Consider the following 18,805-nt stretch of genomic DNA (forward strand, 5'->3'; position numbering starts at 1 on the left):
AAGGGTCCTGATATACGAGCGGGCGGCGTCAGAAGCAGAACGAAAGGCAGAGCAGTCCAATAAGGAAGCAAAAGTCCTGGTACACAAACTGGCGCCGTCAGGAGCAAAACGAAGGGAAGAGCAGTCCAATGAGAAGCAAAGTCCTGGTACACTGGCGGGCAGAAATCTGGACGAAAACAAAAGGCAATGCAGTCCGTATGAGACGCCAGGAGTCCTGTTACACAGATGGTCGGAGCTCAGAACAGCAAGAAGAAAGTCCGGAAACCACGAGGGAACGGAATCCGAAAACCAAATGAAGACAGAGCTTCACCTAACAACTTCAAACAGAAGCAGCGAGGAATAGCCCACAGCTGTTTATAAAGGCAGACGTAATTAAGGAGACTTTCCAACTATACCGTGAAACGGTCATGTGAGAATGACCAGGCAGCATGGGAATTGTAGTACCATTTACAACATATGCTTCCTTGCTCTCTCCTGCAGTTTCCATCGGGCAACAATCGGTGCCACAAAGCACCACACACCACAAGGAAGGGTGACAACCAAGCGTCGTGCATCAGGATGTATTTGAATGCGCCTCACATGTGGCATGGAGGAATCCAGCCGGTCCTGGGTGAGGCATGACCCTGCTCAGAACACGGGTCAGAGGCCTTGGGGTAAAGCCATGACGCCAGCCTACTGTGCCTGTCCGTCATTGTTTTATTGGAGAAACCGAGGCAAATTTCACACTCTACCTCCGTCTGGTCCGGGTGCAAGGCCTGAAGAGAGACCTTCCTTCCTTCTTCTCCTCCGTCATGGTCAGAGGCGCAAAGTAGGCCGAAAGGCCTCGTAGAATCTTTGATGATCTTTGTTCTTGAGGGGCGCGTACATTCACTGACAACTGGCCTGTGTTGTCGGCAGATGAAGAAAAGAGCACAAAAGCTTCTTTTGCAACAAAAATAAAACTTTTTCCATCAAAAACATGAAAAAACATACAAATAGCTTGGAGAGCAAACTCGAGGACTCCCAACACTGAAGCGTGCGCCAGAGGAGGGGCTTATGGAGAGGACTGTCATTGGATGGGGGCAGTATGACGCAGGTGACAGTGATTGGTTTAGAGGAGGAATACAGTTTTTTAAGTGAAAGTGAAACTGTTTTTTCTCTTACTGAGGACAGGGAATATTCATGAGCATATGAATCCATGTTAGACTCCATGCTGGAGAGTATATCCTTGTGTCAGCAAAGGATCTGAGAAGGGTAAACAATTTTGAGGTCTTATGTTGTTAGTGATCATAAGCCACTATTAATTAATCTCAGGCCCCACTCATACTGTACGAACAGAACCTTAACGAAAGACAGGGTGGCTCCTCTCTCAGTACATGCCCGTAAAACAGTGAAATGGGCAAAGATCTAAGATCAAGACCTAAAAGCCCCTATCTATAATGCCAATCTGAGTAATCATTTAGAGATTTGCATTCCAGAAGCTACTAAGGAAAAGTTTTTTTTTTAACAGAGTTTGGTTTAAAGGATAGTTCCGGGACTTTTTTTTTATTGTCCCTACGGTTCGGCCATGTGTTTTTAAGCATAAATCGGTAGATCGTAGAAAACTTTCCTATGGACCTTACCCGACTTTTCGTCCATTAACGCACTCGAAATCAGCCGCCATTTTGTGATAATCCTATCATTTCCCCCCATCGACCTGGCTCACCTGCGTTTGCGGCACTAAATCATATCCCCCGCCCCTGAAACAGACTTTATCAAAACATTCATATTCCCCGCCTCTATCCGTGACGTGACTGCGCTGCTTAGGCAAACGCGCCCAGGCGTCTTCTACGCGACTCCACACAGAACCCGGAAACCAACACAGATCAGCTCACAACACAGCGTGCCACAATTCGGAATATGAAACTGTACTTTTAAATCAAACCGCAAGATTGTAAATTTGGTAAAGTACATTTATTTGACATCAAATGTTTAGAGAATATTCAGCGATTTGCATTTTTATTTGCTCACGTTCCAAAAAGTTCGTTTTGAGGCACGCAATGTTCCTTTGCTGTACACAGGGTCTTAGATCATCTCACAATACAGCCCCACAATTCGGAATATGAAACTGTGGTTTAAAAGCAAACGGCAAGATTGTACATTTGGCAAAGTACATTTATTGGACATCAAATGTTTAGAGAATATTCAGCGATTTGCATTTTTATTTGCTCTCGATCCAAAATAGTTCGTCTTGAGGCAAGCGATGTTCGTGTGCAGTACACAGGGTGTTGGTTTACGATAAAATAAGCTCTTCGGTCGCACTGATAATCGCATGGCTGTTCCAACAACGAGGCACTAGGCCACCACAATGGTATGTATGTTGCATCTAGCCATTAGTACCGCGTAAGGGCATACTTGTACTTGGCGATCGTCCCATAAAATGGTCAGGGTGGTAACGTTGTTCACACGGAGAAGCAACTGGCGGTTGTAAAAGCCATCCGCTGGTGTCTGGTACTCGTGACACAGACAATAATGAAGGATGTACCTGTTTTAAAAACATAAAAAATGAAATTAGTCTCACCATCAGATCTTTATTAAAATTATTCATTTTATATATTAGGTCGGGAAAATATTTCATAGCTAGGACAGTGCAAGGATACTGAGACAGTCCCCCAGTGCAGGGGTTGACAGGGAGGCAGTGCAGGTGGAGAGTGGAAGGGCCCAGGACCGAGGTCGCAGACAGTGGACCAGTTGTAGCAGGGGATAGGGAGAGAGAAAGAAGAAGCAAAGAGGAAGGTTTTGAGGTGCTTCCGTAAAAGGAGATGGTTCTCCTCAAGATAGTGCGCGGTACAAAACAATATGCCACATAGAACGAACAAGTACAACTTAACCCGTCTTTAAAGCTACTGTATAGTAATTAAATTGCTGTATAAACTCATCTAAAGAGTTACTTACATTATATTTGCATTTTCCATTGTGTCTGTGCGTAGGGCAGCCCCGAAATACCACTCCTTCTATGCCGACGTTATTTCTTCTAATGAACGAACATTAAATGGCTTTCGTTTCTGAAATTATATTCATTATCGTTTACGTTATTGCACCACACCCCCAAAAAGAAGTCTTTCGGGATGGTCCCGGCCTGTCAAGGTCAAATAACAATAGAACCTTATACTGAGTCGTGGGCCATTCCGGCACCCGAGCAAAAAATCAAAGCAGCTGACCTTCACTTTGAACGAGCACACATTCCTAGTTAGCTACATTCAGTGTAAGGCCATCTCACAGGACTTGAAATTTACACTCCATCTTTGCATTTTGTGTGCGTGTATTTGCAGCCCCAGAGAACCATAAATACGGAGACATTCTATATATTTTGAAAAATGATTTATATTACTGTTTGGTTTAATTCAATGCGCAAATGAACAAGGTTGGAGAGACACATTACATGTACACTGAGCAATCACTTTTATTTACACAATACATAGCTACACATATTCAATGGGCCTGCAACATGAGGAGACTCGAGAGAACAGACAATCAAATTACAATCATTTAAACCGTGATGTGTATTTCTCAATGAGCTCTGCTTTAGGTGGACATGGAACAGAGGCAATGTTGGGTGGCAATGCAGTTGTCCCCTGCACAGGTTCGTTCACAACTCCATGTATGTGCTTATCTAGGACATCAACAATAAGTCTCTCAATAAACTCATATTGCATATCCTGAAACACTGGTTTGATCACCCATTGTCTTTTAGTGAAGGCCTTATTGTAGCAAAGCGTCCCTAAAGTTCCGGTTGTCCTACTTTGTTGACGGCCAACATTATGGTTATGTGCCAAGACCGCTAGAAGAGTCCGATTTATCATGCCCTCCATGCCAAAATGCAATCGTTTTGTCCTGTACTTTAGGCACATATTGTGGAACACCTCCAAATCTCCTGTGTGGCAGAATTCCGTGAGTCCCCTCAAATCTCTTGTTATAGTTTTATCAAATACAATCTTTTCAATGGCTTTGTGAGTGGGTGATGAAGGAATCAACCACTTCTTCTTCCGTGCCTCCTCCGTGGACAAATGGCCATGTTCACAATTGTGGAAATGTTGGTTTGTGGTCCAGCGGTGAACGTTGCTACAGTGTAGCATTACTGACCGCCATTTTTCCAGTAGAATTTCCAACGACCCTCCACATGTTTTTGAGCTCCACCAAAGATGGTTGCTGATTGACTTGGACCACTGTGAAATACCTTGCATATCTTTTTTTTTACCTGCAGCCGACATTTTTTTATTGATTGTTTTTGCAAGATGCCACACGTCAAATTGGTGATTTATATTTTTGTACTCTTCTCTCATTGTCTTGGCAATTGAAACGTGTCTGTCCGTGGCTATCAGGTCGATCACCATTCCCCGCGATTGTAGTTCTTGCAATGATGCTACAAAGCCAACTTTCTCCATAGCCACTGAGGATGTACTTTGTGACACCTGCACGACCACCGAACTCACAATTTTCTTACTTTCCATGTCCTGAAAGTGGTAGGTGCAGTACTTGGCTGAAAATCCTGGGCTGTCGCACTGTCCATCACCGGCTAGCCTGAACCGTTTGCCCGCGAATGTACTATCAATAGACATTTTTTCCATTCTCCAAGCTTCGCTAATGGCTGGAAATAGATAATCGATTTGGTATTTGTAGAACTGAGTTTTCGCAATGAATAGCACCTTCACGGGTTGACTAGCAAAGTGCAAAGAAGTTCTCATTAGAAATATGAAGTGGGTTATAAAGAATTCGAAACAGGGGTGTGTTTGTGAATGAATGACGTGAATATGTCGTGGCATTATGCGGTTTGCAGGGGGGCGTCCAGCGTGAGGGGGGATGCTTGGCAGGAGACACGGGGTCTGGAGGTAGACATGGGAACAACAACCCATGCTCTATAGACCACTTTGAAGTGTACATGGTCTTTGGCACCACTTGGCCTTTATCGTTCCCTGACAGCTCCACTTGCCAGCGCAAGTACCCCGGTGCGAACTGCCTTTGATAGGGCGGGGGTGGATTGGGGCGGTGGTCGTGCAGACAAGACACAGGAAGACTCGTGAATGGAGACACACTTATGTGGATTGCAGGGGGGCGTCCAGCGTGAGGGGGGATGCTTGGCAGGAGACACGGGGTCTGGAGGTAGACATGGGAACAACAACCCATGCTCTATAGACCACTTTGAAGTGTACATGGTCTTTGGCACCTCTTGGCCTTTATCGCTCCCTGACAGCTCCACAGTACCCCGGTGCGAACTGCCTTTGATAGGGCGGGGGGGTGGATTGGGGCGGTGGTCGTGCAGACAAGACTCGTTTGCCGCAGGGCCTCACCAAGGAGAGGCCATCTAACTGCATGTAAGAGGCAGGCTTCAGGATCTAGTACATGGAAGGCAGGGGGGTGAGTTTATAAATACCTCACCCTCCCAGGAGAATATATGGGTGCAGTTCACCCTGGAGACCCTCGATGCCTAGGCAGTTAGTCAGCAGCAGGCTGGCCTGTGGTGGCAAGGCGGCACGGGCCAGAGGGGGTCATCTCTGTACCCGGTGCCTAAAAGGATGATTTATTATGATCAACCATATTGATTATTTACCTATAACCATGTTTTGTATCAATAAAATCCAACGGCCTTTTATTGCCAACGCTTGAACAAAGTGGTGTGGTAACAACCATTGTTAAAATATATGTTGGGTTTTATTTTAGATCTTAATTTCAATTGAACATAAATAATAAACATTACACATTGTAAAGTTCCGGTTGCAGCACATCCAGGGAAAATCCGCGGTATTGTACACTGTCGCTGGGGAAATGTTGTCTAATGGCAAGTACCGCACAGGCAGGTATTACTCTCCGAACGCGGTGTCCGAGCCTCCCGTGAAGCCACCAAGTGAAGCAACGATAGGCCACCAGCCTGTACCACCTGTGAAAAAGAAAGATGCAAACTGTATTAAAATGACAAAACTTTCTTATCAATGTCGATTCAGGTAAAAAATGTCATTCTGCTTTGAAAATAATTCTATCTAGAAAATGCACAATATGGAACCAAGTGGCATCACTGACATCACAACCAGAGTATAATTACTCGTTACTCGGATTACGCGTACGAACAGTGCCGCGAAGTTCGTGCATAAGCACCATCATCATCCTCAACACGGTCCGTGAGAGGCAGGCTTCCCTGAACTCTGGCAGCTCGGTGATGCATTGCGGACTTGGCTCGCCTTCCGAAATGTAGGCCAAGCACCCGGAATTTTCACGGCAGCAGCAGTTCTCCTCCTCAGTTGGCATTAGCTCGCACCGATTGCACGTGCACCAGGTGGAGACGCCGTCCATGCGACATGGTCCAGGCTCTTCATCCGTTGACTGGTCCTCCCAACTGCCGTCCGAATCCCCATCGTTTTCGCGTGCTTGCCTTTCCAGTAGTTCCTCCTCGGTGTACTCGGGCTCGTACATATACGGCATTATTGTAGCCATTGTGTGGTAAAGAAAGTAAAATAATTTACAGAGATGGTACAGGTGTTCACAAGGCCTAGAAGCGGCGAAGGTAGCTGACCAGAGCACAGAAACGAGTCACAGAATACTCAAAGTAACACAGATAGAGGAATGGAATCGAAAATCTGCTGCTGTGTGTTGTGAAACGGTGTGTTTATACTTATTGAGGAAAGAGGCGTCCTGCCATTTCCATGGCGACACTTCATTAGCTGAGGCGCAGCGATTGTTGACACGAGACGTGCTTTGGCGTTGGGAAATGGGCGGTACGCGTCTGCTGATGTCAGGCTCAGGGGCGGAGGATATGATTTAGTGCCGCAAACGCAGGTGAGCCAGGTCGATGGGGAGAAATGATAGGATTATCACAAAATGGCGGCTGATTTCGAGTGCGTTAATGGACGAAAAGTCGGGTAAGGTCCATAGGAAAGTTTTCTACGATCTACCGATTTATGCTTAAAAACACATGGCCGAACCGTAGGGACAATAAAAAAAAAGTCCCGGAACTATCCTTTAATTACTGCTAACCAGCACCCATATGTAGCTAATAAGGCTTGGGAGATGAAGAAAAAATACTACACAGAGTTGCTTGGTATGACAAAGAACGGTGTCAAGACAAAGGTCAGATTATGGCCACTCTAACAGTGGGAAACTGTTTGGAAAGGGTGCTCCTAGGTTCCCATAGACACCATTATAAAAAGCTAATGACACAGAAAAAGGCAGATTTTGGCTCCTTGCAATGGAAGCGGCTTAGCGAGGCACATGTAGAAGGTGACGCAGGTCGAAGAACAAATTTTGTATTAGGCCCGCAGAAGTGCGCATGGCTTATTATCATAAAAGTCTGGCAAAGGTGCTGGCCCTGATTCTGTTACCTAGTATCAAAGGAGGAAACCCCGTAGACCACTGTACAACACACGTTGGCAGTGTCTACTCTGTCTATATGCGGGAGGGGACCAGACGGTATTAAAAAATTATAACAACAATTTTAATAATAAGTAGGATAATTAAAATGCATGATTAAATTCATTGGTCCACAATACATAACTTCTCATAAAACATTGGAATACGTGATTGGCAGTGAATGCTAATTCGAACAAAATCATGAAATAACAAGGTACATCTAGGACAACCTGTTAAGTACCAAATTATTTGGAATCTAATATCATATTTCTCACTTCCCTGTTTACAATCCAGAGAGCTGTCTTGACATGTTTCTGTTCACAAAACCACAATTAACGAACATTCATCAGGAGAAAAACAATAATTACAAGGAAAAACCTAGTTCCCATAGAGTCACAGACTTGATCTGGGTCAGTCTCATAGCACCTGTAAAGTTAAAACATATAAAAACAAAGAGTCAGCTGTAGACTAGCTACCTTGCTTTGTAAAGTTCTAAATGAATGAACAACAGAACCAAAAGGAGAAAGAATTACCTTCATGGTGCTCGTGGGGGCTCTCAACTTCTATGGGTAAGTTGGATAGGTGGATGAATCAGTCCTATAAAGTGTATAATGCAAAAGTGTGCTTAGAACACATAGCAAAATCAGTGCTCACAACACAACAGTAAATCAAAAGATAAAACCATACCACAAGTGGAGAGGTTCCACAAGCGGTGAGGGGAGGGGGGGCTCACCTGCATGAATAGTAGGACAGCACGCCAAATCGAAGTCTCTACGTCAGTTCACGGCGAGACTCCACAACATGAGCCAGCAGATAATATCTACACGACACTCAGTGTCCATACAGGGATCCTGTAACCCAAAGCCAAAATCAATTGTCTATACCAGCTCTCACAAGTATGCAAATGGAGAGATATGACAGCAAATATATCCAGTAAGAGCAAAGAGGGGGGTTGAAAAAGTGCTCCCTATAACGTGTGAATCACCCGTGCATATGGGCCCATTGCCCTTATAGTTTATGGTGGGTACCGTTATTGCTAAATCCCTCGGAACATGCAGTGAACTACATCACCAAATGCAACACCCAAAGAGTATGGGGCAGTCTGCAACCAAAATATTAGCCAACGTGCACCGTGCCTGTGGTTCATCACATACCTGCCGTTAATCAGGCCACGCGTGTGCAGAGTAAAAGTATGACAAAGCGGGAAGCAGATCCACGGCCATTTATAGACGTCTCAGAACGGAAATAAATCCACTTCAGCCCGGGATTGCGATTCCAAAAATAATTCTGTGCCATCTTCAAATCTGGGCTGATGAGAACAACATCATTAGTGATCTACAGCCGGGCTTTCAGAAGCACAAAAGTACTATAGACCAAACTTTTAGATAATTTTTATTGATTGAAATGTCTACAGTGTTTAAGCGTATGAACTTAAATGCAATTTTCGTTTGCCTGAAGACCGCCATTGATGTGGTCTCAAGAACCAAATTGTGACAGGTTCTTTTTAAAAAAAAGACCCCGCTCATCTGATTACTGTAATCCAGAAGCTGTATAGCAACGATAGAGCAGTAGTTAGATATGGCATGTCTGGCGAAACCACGGCCCCCTTCACTGTCCACAAGGGCAAAGACAGGGCTGCGTTCTTGCTCCCTTATTGTTTTGTATTTACATGGAAGAAATAAGAGCATCACTGCTAGAGGACAGCATGGACTGCCCAAAGATGGACCTGATAAATACCCTGCTCTCCTCTATGCAGACGATGCTGGTTTGCTATCCACCACACCTCAAGGGTTCAAATCCTGCTTAGCTACATTCTTGAAAAATGTGCTGACCTTGAGCCTCATCATGAGTTGGGCAGTATCCCGACTGGGGTACTGCCCAACTTTATTTGCGTTACTGCCCACCCATCTGGCGGTATTACTGCTGGGTCATGGGTTGGGCTGTAAATATTATTCCCCATTTCCCATTCAGTCCAATGGGAATTTTCAGTGCAATTATTGCCGGTGGTATTACCGCACAGTAATTGCGCCGAAAATCTGCATTTTTCTGGCTTTTTTATCCCCAGCTCTGAGCTGGGGGTAGACATGCCATACTCATGATTGGGAGGACCCTTAAATGCGGCGGTAACCTCATTACCACGACATTTAAGGGTTACCCTTAACTCACGATGAGGCCCCTTGACTTAAGTTTAAATGTCATCAAAACAAAGGTCTTGGGGCCTCATCACAAGTTGGACGATAGCCCTTAAATGCGGCATTAACAGTATTACTCCCTCACTTAAAGGCTAGCCAATCATGAGTTTGGCGCTAAATGGGCTGTTCTACCTCCAGCCGAAAATGCTCCATTCTGTCCAAGCAATCCAATGGGGAATGTGGATTTACCATTGATGCCCAACCCGTGATACGGCGCTAATAACGCGGGACCGGGTGATGCTAATGCAATTACAGTTGGGCGGTATTACGGCTGGCATACCGCCCAACTGGTGATGAGGCCCATGGTGTTTAAGCCAAGATATTCAAAACAGTGTAGATTAAACATTACTGTGAAAGGGCATCCTTTTGAACAGGTAAAATTGTATGACTATTTGGGCAACCACTTTAATAAATATGAGCTTGAAAAGTCATGCTCTAAGCTGAGGAAATATGCTGGAGTCGCATTGTCCTTTTTTAATAGACATTGGAGAGGGGCAATCTACCTGGCTGTTGAATAGTATGGTAAACAGGCTGTTCCTGCCATCCTCTATGGCTCAGAATTGTGGGGAAATTCCACTACTCTCACTCTTGCCAGGGTCGAAAACAAATTTGTGAAACAACTGCTACAGCTTCCCAGCTCAACTCCCAATGCTCTTATTCACCTGGAACTCGATTTGTGTCCAATCAGTGACTTTGCTTTTTTCTCCCAACGCTGTAGTGGGTGAGATTATGGAGTTGAAAAGCTTTGGGGAAATACTTAGACACCCTGAAACATCTCTTGGGGCAGATCTATCCCCTAGGTGGCCCACATGAAAAAAAGGTGTGTACAATCTCAATGAACCCAGCTTGGGGGAACAGATGTAAAACATAGAAATGGCTGCCTATCCAAGAATAGAGAAGGCTGCCTATACCAGAATAGAGAAGGCTGCCTATCCCAGAATAAAGAAGGCTGCCGTTGTCCTGTCAATGAAAATGATGACTGAAAATGCAAGTAGATTACACTATGGCCCAGGTTAGCTCTGTTTTAAACCAGAATGTGGTCTTGAATGTTAGTTGAATTATTTATCTTCAGGGTTAGCAAGATCCAGTTTTGTAAGATTGCGCTTTGGGACTTTAACAATTGCCACTCTGACCAGCTGCTGGGCCCTGGGAGGCTCAAAGGTTTGTCCACCATGCGGCATAGGAGACCAGACAGTGACCCATTTTTTGTTCCTATGTATGGTCACAAAGCCACTGAGGGTGAGATATTTATGCCGCTTTCTTAAGGTATCCGGTATTAGCTTGACTATTGAGGCACAGGATCTATGTAAAGGGACTATAGATCCATTTATAGTAAGTTGTGTTGACAAATATGTATATAGCGCTTGGCTATTAAGACAGAAAATAATGGACTTTGGGCCTCATTACACGGAAGGCGGTAATGGTTAACGGCCACCGTTAATGGTAACGGTGACCGTTAACCATTACCGCCTTACTACGAGGTCCCTTAGCGGGTTGGTGCTTTAACGCCTGCTTTTTGCAGGCGTTAAAAACCAACCCGCTAAGGGACCTCGGAGCTAATTACGGCACCGCAAAATTGCGGTGCCGTAATTAGCGCCTTCCCCATTCCCATAGAGCCCTATGGGGCAGAAATGGGAATGGGGAAGGGCAATGGCGGAAGGGGGATTTACCGCCCCACCAACCTTGGAATGGGGCGGTAAATCCCCTTTCCGCCAAGGCGGTGCCGGTAATTTACCGGCATGGTCCAGGGTGCTAATAGCACCCTGGATCACCGCCTTCCGTGTAATGAGGCCCTTTGTGTCAGAGGACAAATTAATATGATAAGACAAAGACACGAAATGCGGCCAACATGTTTTTAAATTGACAATGTGCTATAAATACTAACTCTGTTTTTTTATTGTTAAGTATCAGTGGGGCTGCAATCATGATCTCCCCACTGGATTTACCAAAGATATTGGGCCTCATTCCGACCCTGGCTGTAGTCGTCACGGCACGTAAAAACTACACAGCTGCCGCAAGAGTTGTGTTTTTTTCCAGCGCCTGGGTTTAGTACCTGGCTTGGTCGCGGAAGCCAGGCGCCGGAAAAAGTAACTCCCCATTCCCATTCAAATCCCATAGCATTCAATGGGAATGGGGAGGATGGAAGCACTGGCACGGTCAAAGTCTACAAAAAGGTGCCCTTCCGCCCACCAGGTCAGACCTGGTGGGCAGAAAGGCATCTGGCTTGCAGACTTGTACTCTGCCGGTCCGGTAACAACAGTGCCGGTGAGCCTACCGGCACCGTTGTTATCGGAACGGCAAGGTCGTAATGAGGCCCATTGTCTGTTCTTCTCTCTTTTTTTATCCATTTTATTGGGCACTTTGTACTTTTTCCACATGTAATGAATTTGGATGATTATGTTTTAACTATATTTTTATCATGTATGCTTTTTTATTTTTGTGACTTTTATGGCATTTTAGCCGAATACAGTTTTGATTGATTGATTGATTGATTGATTGATTGATTGATATAATATTGGTGTCAGAGTACACCTCTGTTTTAGTCCCACATTTGTGGCTCTTTTAGAAGCTAAAGATCCTTCTTTATTAAGTCTATGGAGGTCATTAGGACCTTGGAGGTAGCCATGCTGCTATTTGCGGCATGGATACCCTCGTTCCGGGTACCGGGTCCGGGTTCCTGGAATGGGGAAATACCAGGCCATTCTGACCTTGGAAGGCCCGGTATTTCCCCATTCCAGGAACCCATCCCCATTCCCATTCGAGCCCCCACAGGACTCAATGAGAACGGGCCCGTTGTTAGCATGCTGGACCGCTCGCGGGACCCGTAATGAGGCGGTAGGGGGTTAACGAGGCCGGCAGCTCCACCAGCCCCATTAACCCCCTACTGCCAAGGTTGTAATGACCTCCCATGTCTAGAGGAAGTACCAGAATAAAGTTCTTGGATGAGATGTAAGAAAGATTTATTCAAACCCCATCTTTTTCATTTCTCCCACAGTATTATCCGATCCACAGTATCAAAAACCCCAGCAAAATCGATATAACAGATATACAATACTTCGTTTTTTACTAAAATAGTCCAACGTATCAAAGAAAGGAGGCACCGTAAATTGGTCAATGTATTATGTCCACGGCGAAAGCCTGTTTGCTGATTCTTCATAATTACCGTCTCTAAAAGTCAATCATTGACCTTTTCCAATAATAAATATAAAAAATCTTAGATGATGTGTCAACCATCACCAAAAGGCAACAGGTGCAAGACAATTCATGTACGCCTTTCATAAAATTGGGTATTAGTATTGAGGACCTCCAAGAAGTTGGTACCATGCCATAATAATCTGTTGAAACAGTTGATAAATAATCTGTGCCTACATCAAAGGGGGCTCCTTTATAGGAACATTTGCCAATCCATCAGTCGTCAATCTCTATTTGTAAGCAGCTAGCATTGTAGTGTAGTTTCACTCAAGAGTCCTCTGTAGCAGGCAGCCCACTACAACAATGTAAATCTTGTACATGCTTACATCATTCTGTTTCGGATATGGGATTTATCTAATATTTTTCTGTCATATTAGCCTGATATCAATTATAAATTGACCAAAATGTACGCATATTCGTATCCTTAAGTACCCTAACTAGAATATGGCCCTGTGCACTATTGTGGCCTCTCAGCCAATTTTGATGGGCAGTTTTTAGTCTTTTAGATTCACAGTGTATATCTGTACTAGATAAATTAGCTTTTTTATTAGCATTTTTAACTTATATCTCATCTCCATTTTCTTATGTGCTATACATATGGCATGTATTCCACCATCCTTTCGTTAGGGATAACTGATATATTTTTTAAATAACTGGACATGCTTCCACAAACCTGCTTCACCATATCATAAAAATCAGTCTGCAAAAAAGGAATTAAAGAATCACCCTTCAGGAATATTCCACCTACAAAACAGTTAAAACATTTTTATATTTCTGCTTGTCCAGCTAATCCTGTTTCCCGAATCCCCCACAGTATACGATTCTTGCAATTTTTTACATTGATTAACATACATCCAAGTCATGGGAAAACTCAATATTCGATGATCACTAACATCATTATCTATGAGGAGTTTAAAGGATGTAACCTTATGGAACAGATCCAAATGGTAAAACAACATAGTGAACCCATGAACGAAATTGACCATTTGACGAGTTATAATTGTTATCAGGCAAAGCATTTTTGTCTAGCATAAGTTGACCCAGACCCTGTCTTTCCAAAAGTTGGTTACACATTTTGCAAGACAAATTACTGGTTTTGGAGAAAGCATCCCCTTCCAAAGCAATTACACGTTGATCCTAAGAAGATATCCCAAGATGACTAATTTCTTTTATATCAAACAGGTTTAAAACAGCGTTGAAATTTAAAATCACCAGCAATAAGAAAAAGACCCTGGGAAGAGATATCCATCCATGTATGAGCAAGTCAATGGACCTCATTATAAGTTTGCGGGTCCGGAAACAAGGGTGCCGGTAAGCTCACCGGCACCCTTGGTTCTGGACCGGCAAAGTCTGTGTTTGCCTGCCATGGCCACTGTGCTAAACAGGTCTGACCCTGCCGGGCGCAGCGGCCATGGTAGGCAAACACTTCACGGAAGCGCTGGCACAGTTAGCAACGTTGTTGGACCTTCTGTGTCCCGAGAGTCCTATGCAAATGAGGACTTACATCTTGCCAGGGCCTGTCTACACGGGCCGCCGGATTTGTAATCTCCTGGTGGCACCGGGAAGTCAGGCGCTGGTAAAATTGAGGCCCAATGTCTTTTGTCATGCAAAGTGTCCTTAGGGCATCCGGTGGATCATATGAATTTATGATCAGCCACTGCTGAGACAGAGAAACAACATAAGTAGTCAACTGCCAGATAGCTGTGGGTGGGTGTTAAGCAAGTATGTACTAAGCTCCCAAAAGATTCCCTGCGCAATAGCCAAGTCATGCAAATCGGGGGTTCTTCTGGGTTCCCTGGGTTCCCTGACCTAAAAGACTGCCCGACCTATCAAGATGGGTGGGGGCATTAATGGTGCAACATTCACCATAAACTGTGTCTTCCCCTGTTGCCCCAGTCGTAGAACCTATGTTGCAAGGGAATCCTCTGCGGTCCTAAGTGACCAATTCCCCACTGAAGTAGCAGGCCCGACGACTACATCCAATGTATTTTGAATCTTAATTTTAAAATGTATTTTCAGGCATCATTTTATAATTTGTATTTTATTCGTAATGTGTGACTCATTATCAAGAGATAGGTGTTAGATTTGAATGGAATAATTACTAAGTTGTGAAGAAAGCTCTGGGTGTGGCTTTCCGTAGAGTCAGAGTAAAGCATTTAGTGAAGTCGTAAATATGTATGTGAGCGCTGCTGTGGGTGAAGCTGTGGGTGTAGTTGTGAGTTGTCCTATCGTTAGAATTGTGAGTGGACCTTTGCGTGAAGTTGTGATTGAACGCAAAACATTTTCTTTTTTGAAAATTAAGGATTTTCATGTGTGTGTGTGTGTGTGTGTGTAGAATTGATGCTGCATTTGCCACTTTGGTTCACGCAGAACCTGGGAAGGTTTCTTCTGTGCTGGTTTCAGTTATCGTGTTATCCTCTGTGTTATGCAACAACTGGGGATGCTGGAGTGAACCAAATACTCTGGTGAACATTACAGTACCGTAGGCACGTGCTCAACTGGTACGTGTTTTCTTCAGCTCATTGAAGTTGAGCCATTCCATCATGTTCACGGAGATAAACAATGACATCTGTGTTGTCAGTGTGCATACTTTGCTTTACCAGAGCATGTGCGCATGCACAGCACACTCACAGGGTTTAGTTTGAAAGGGGGAGAGGAGGGTCGTGCACACAATCAGCCTCCTCACTGTGTGAGTAATTCTGATATCCAAAGCGCCTTACTGAAGGGCCCTAACCCATTCCAAACACATGTTTTGCCTCTGGACTAACACTGCATTAGCAAACGAACACCCACTTCTTCCTAAATTCATCTGCAACTTTTCCAAGCACCCCAGCAGTGGTTGAGAAGAACCCTTTAACTTGGTGATGGGAGACGTGGCCCCTGTGTGCCACAGGTGCAGTTCATCTGAGGTGCACTTGTTGAACACTGGGGCCATCAGTAGTGAGGCCCAATATTGGCAGTTAATGGAATCAGAGAAACATTGAGATTCACAATTCACTCAATGTGCTTATTTACACAGATGTTCTCCTGATGAAAAGTTGAAAGTGAACGTGTAGAGATTAACATAAGAATGCAATATACACATCAAGATGAATGTTCCAGAAATGAGAGCAATGGGAGAGCTATGTATGATGGACTAAGATATTCTACTATACATTAGAATACAGAACTGCAAAGTGTATAGAACTACCCTTGGAATAATATGCAGATATAACAGTCTTATATTGTGAATCAGCACAGACGTTTTGACACATAAAGGCTGCAGTCCTCATTGCCTGAGTGATCATGGGGCTTAGGATCCAGCTGTCGATGAAACATATATAGGTTGAAGTGTTGCTACTGAACGTATCCCCCTGACACAAACAAGTTGCATTTTTAGTTGTACTCTTTATTCTACTTCATCTCAGCTACAAAACCCTTTCTTACTTCTCTTTCAGGATATCCCGAATCAGAAGGAACTTATAAGTGTTAGTTTGTGATCCCTGGTGGAATGTTTGACTAGTATGCAGTTCTATAATTGTCACTTACATTCTGCTGATCACAGTCTTTTCTAAATAGGTACCTCACAGAGAACGTGTTTGATGTTTCTCATATTCCCATATGCGTAGAAATTAGCTCTGAGGAACAGATTGAAATGCAGGCAATTTCACAATGATCTGCATTAAACAACTGTCGTCCTCATTTAATGATGCATAATTGTTAGAAATGATAAAAGTGATTTTCTCTAACCGGGTCAATTTGCGAAGACCTATTAGCATACGCTGGCAATGCAAGACCTGACACCGCAACTTTTTATGCCATATTTCACACATGACTACACTGAATATTTGGCCTCCAGTCATCCAAAGATATAATGAATACTGCTGCACTGACCATGTAGTCTTACATGGGTATAAAAGAGTGACTTGTGAGGAGCTTATCTCTGAAGCATGTCCCTTCTTGAGCACTGGTCTAATGAAAACTGTGTGATGATATTATGCTGTGTACTATATATATGTACTTTCCTAAAACCCCCCGGAGCTCATTTTTCGGATGAGCGTAACTTAAATGTATGACATAAAAGCCTTGCGTAAGGCTCTTACGCTATGTATTTACATTAGAGCTATTTTTCGTCCATTTGTAAGGGGAGAGGAGGTGCGTTTCTGCCCCCTCCCTTCCTCTCTGGTATACAAATCCCCCAGCATTTTCATACCGGCCAAAATGCTAGGGATTCATATAGGGCACGGAGGCTTTATATGCCAGCATAAAGCAGGCAAACTCCGTAAAGAATCAATCACAGGCAGGCAGCATGTACAATTAAATACTGCCTACCATGCTCTCATTGAAGGCAGCGTTTACTCATTTGCACGGCGGAGTGCAAATGTGCAGGGCAAAATGTGACATACAAGCGTGTATGCTGCCTTTTGCCCTGGACATTTGCACTCTGCTGTGAAAATGACCAAGTGTTGGCAGCAGGGAGCTGTTGGAGATATCTATGTGGTGACAATCAATAAATGGAATTCTCTTCCTCCCCAATTAAGAGCGCCACACCGATATTCCTTTTATGTTCAATCTAGTCCCCTCTGTGATTCAGATCCTTCACCCTTTAGTAATAGCTAAGCCAATAACCGGGCCAGCATATAGAAAGAATATATATTTAATAATGAATAGGAAAATGAATATTTGCACAAAATCACAACTCTTGCCACCTCAATCTGTGGCCCAAATGCTTTCCTTTCCTAACAATTCTCTTTTCATGCAACTTGAAAACACCAGTTGGTTTAGGATAACTCAGATAAGATAAAGGACGTAATTTGTGTTCGCCAGCACCCCCACCCCCCATAAGTGAGGGGCACCTGCCAGCAGGCCCCCACTCATGTGCCCCTGCACCCCCACCCCCCAGCATTGACAAGCACCTGCCAGCAGGCCCCGACACATGTCCTCCAGCCCCCCCCACCCCTCCATCATTGACAGGCACCTGCCAGCTGGCCCCGACACATGTCCCCCCGCCCCCCCCACCCCACCAGCATTGACAGGCACTGGCCAGCAGGCCCCGACACATGTCCCCCAGCCCCCTCACCCCCCCCCATCATTGACAGCCACCTGCCGGCAGGCCCCGACACATGTCCCCCAGCCAACACGTCATCACAATCTAGATCCCTGGCTCTTATGGCCACCCAAATTCCACCCCACGCCACCCCAGTCCAAATACCCAACCAAGCTTTACATCCACTCCAAATTGAAATCCCCATTACATGATAGATCACAAATAAGCAGTATGTGCATGAGTACAAGTTTGTCAGACCCACACGATGGCAACACATGACTGAGAAAACCCACATTGTGACATGCATGAAACCAATGAGAGAAGTCCACAGATTGAAGTAAGAAACAAAAATGTATTCAAGTCAAAATGAAGGGAATGAAATCAAAACACACAATAATGCCAATAATAATCAAAATGCAGCATGTCCCAAAAACTGATCAATAAATAAAATGAGAATCCAAATTAATCCAAATGAAAATGTGTCCAAAGTCACCGTCCAACAAAGCAAATCCAAAAGGAAAGAAAAGCGTAATATCCATTGCTCCATGGTGAAGAAAAAAAAAGATGAAGGAGAAAAATCCACTGTAAAACTATGTACAAATAGCAAATCCAGGGTCCATGAGCCCAACGACATAAATGAAACCTACAATGAAACCTACCTAATTACTAACTATATACAAAAATGTGGGGCATAGTCCATGCGCCCCAAATGAAAGAAAAAAGAAATGAAACTTAACACTAATGAACTGTATACAATGGCGGCGGGCAAGTCCAACGGCTCACTTGTTGATGTCATGGGCCAGGGCATCATTGAACTCCTGTTCAATGTCTTGGAGGCGGGCCTGTTCTCTGGCCCGAGGTCTCGCAGGGATAACGCCATGTCCACCGCCAACTCCCTGCGAATTCCCTCGAGGCACTCAGCCCGACACAGCACCCTGCGCATGGAGTTCTCCGCCCTGACCATTGTGAGCTGTGCCTCCTCCGCCCGCCGCCGCTCTGCACCTATCTGCTGGCCCAACCGCTGCCGCATGGAAGACAC

The sequence above is a fragment of the Ambystoma mexicanum genome, chromosome 7q (assembly GCF_040938575.1).
Source record: "Ambystoma mexicanum isolate Mex_15411 chromosome 7q, UKY_AmexF1_1, whole genome shotgun sequence".
In the NCBI taxonomy this organism is placed as follows: Eukaryota; Metazoa; Chordata; class Amphibia; order Caudata; family Ambystomatidae; genus Ambystoma; species Ambystoma mexicanum.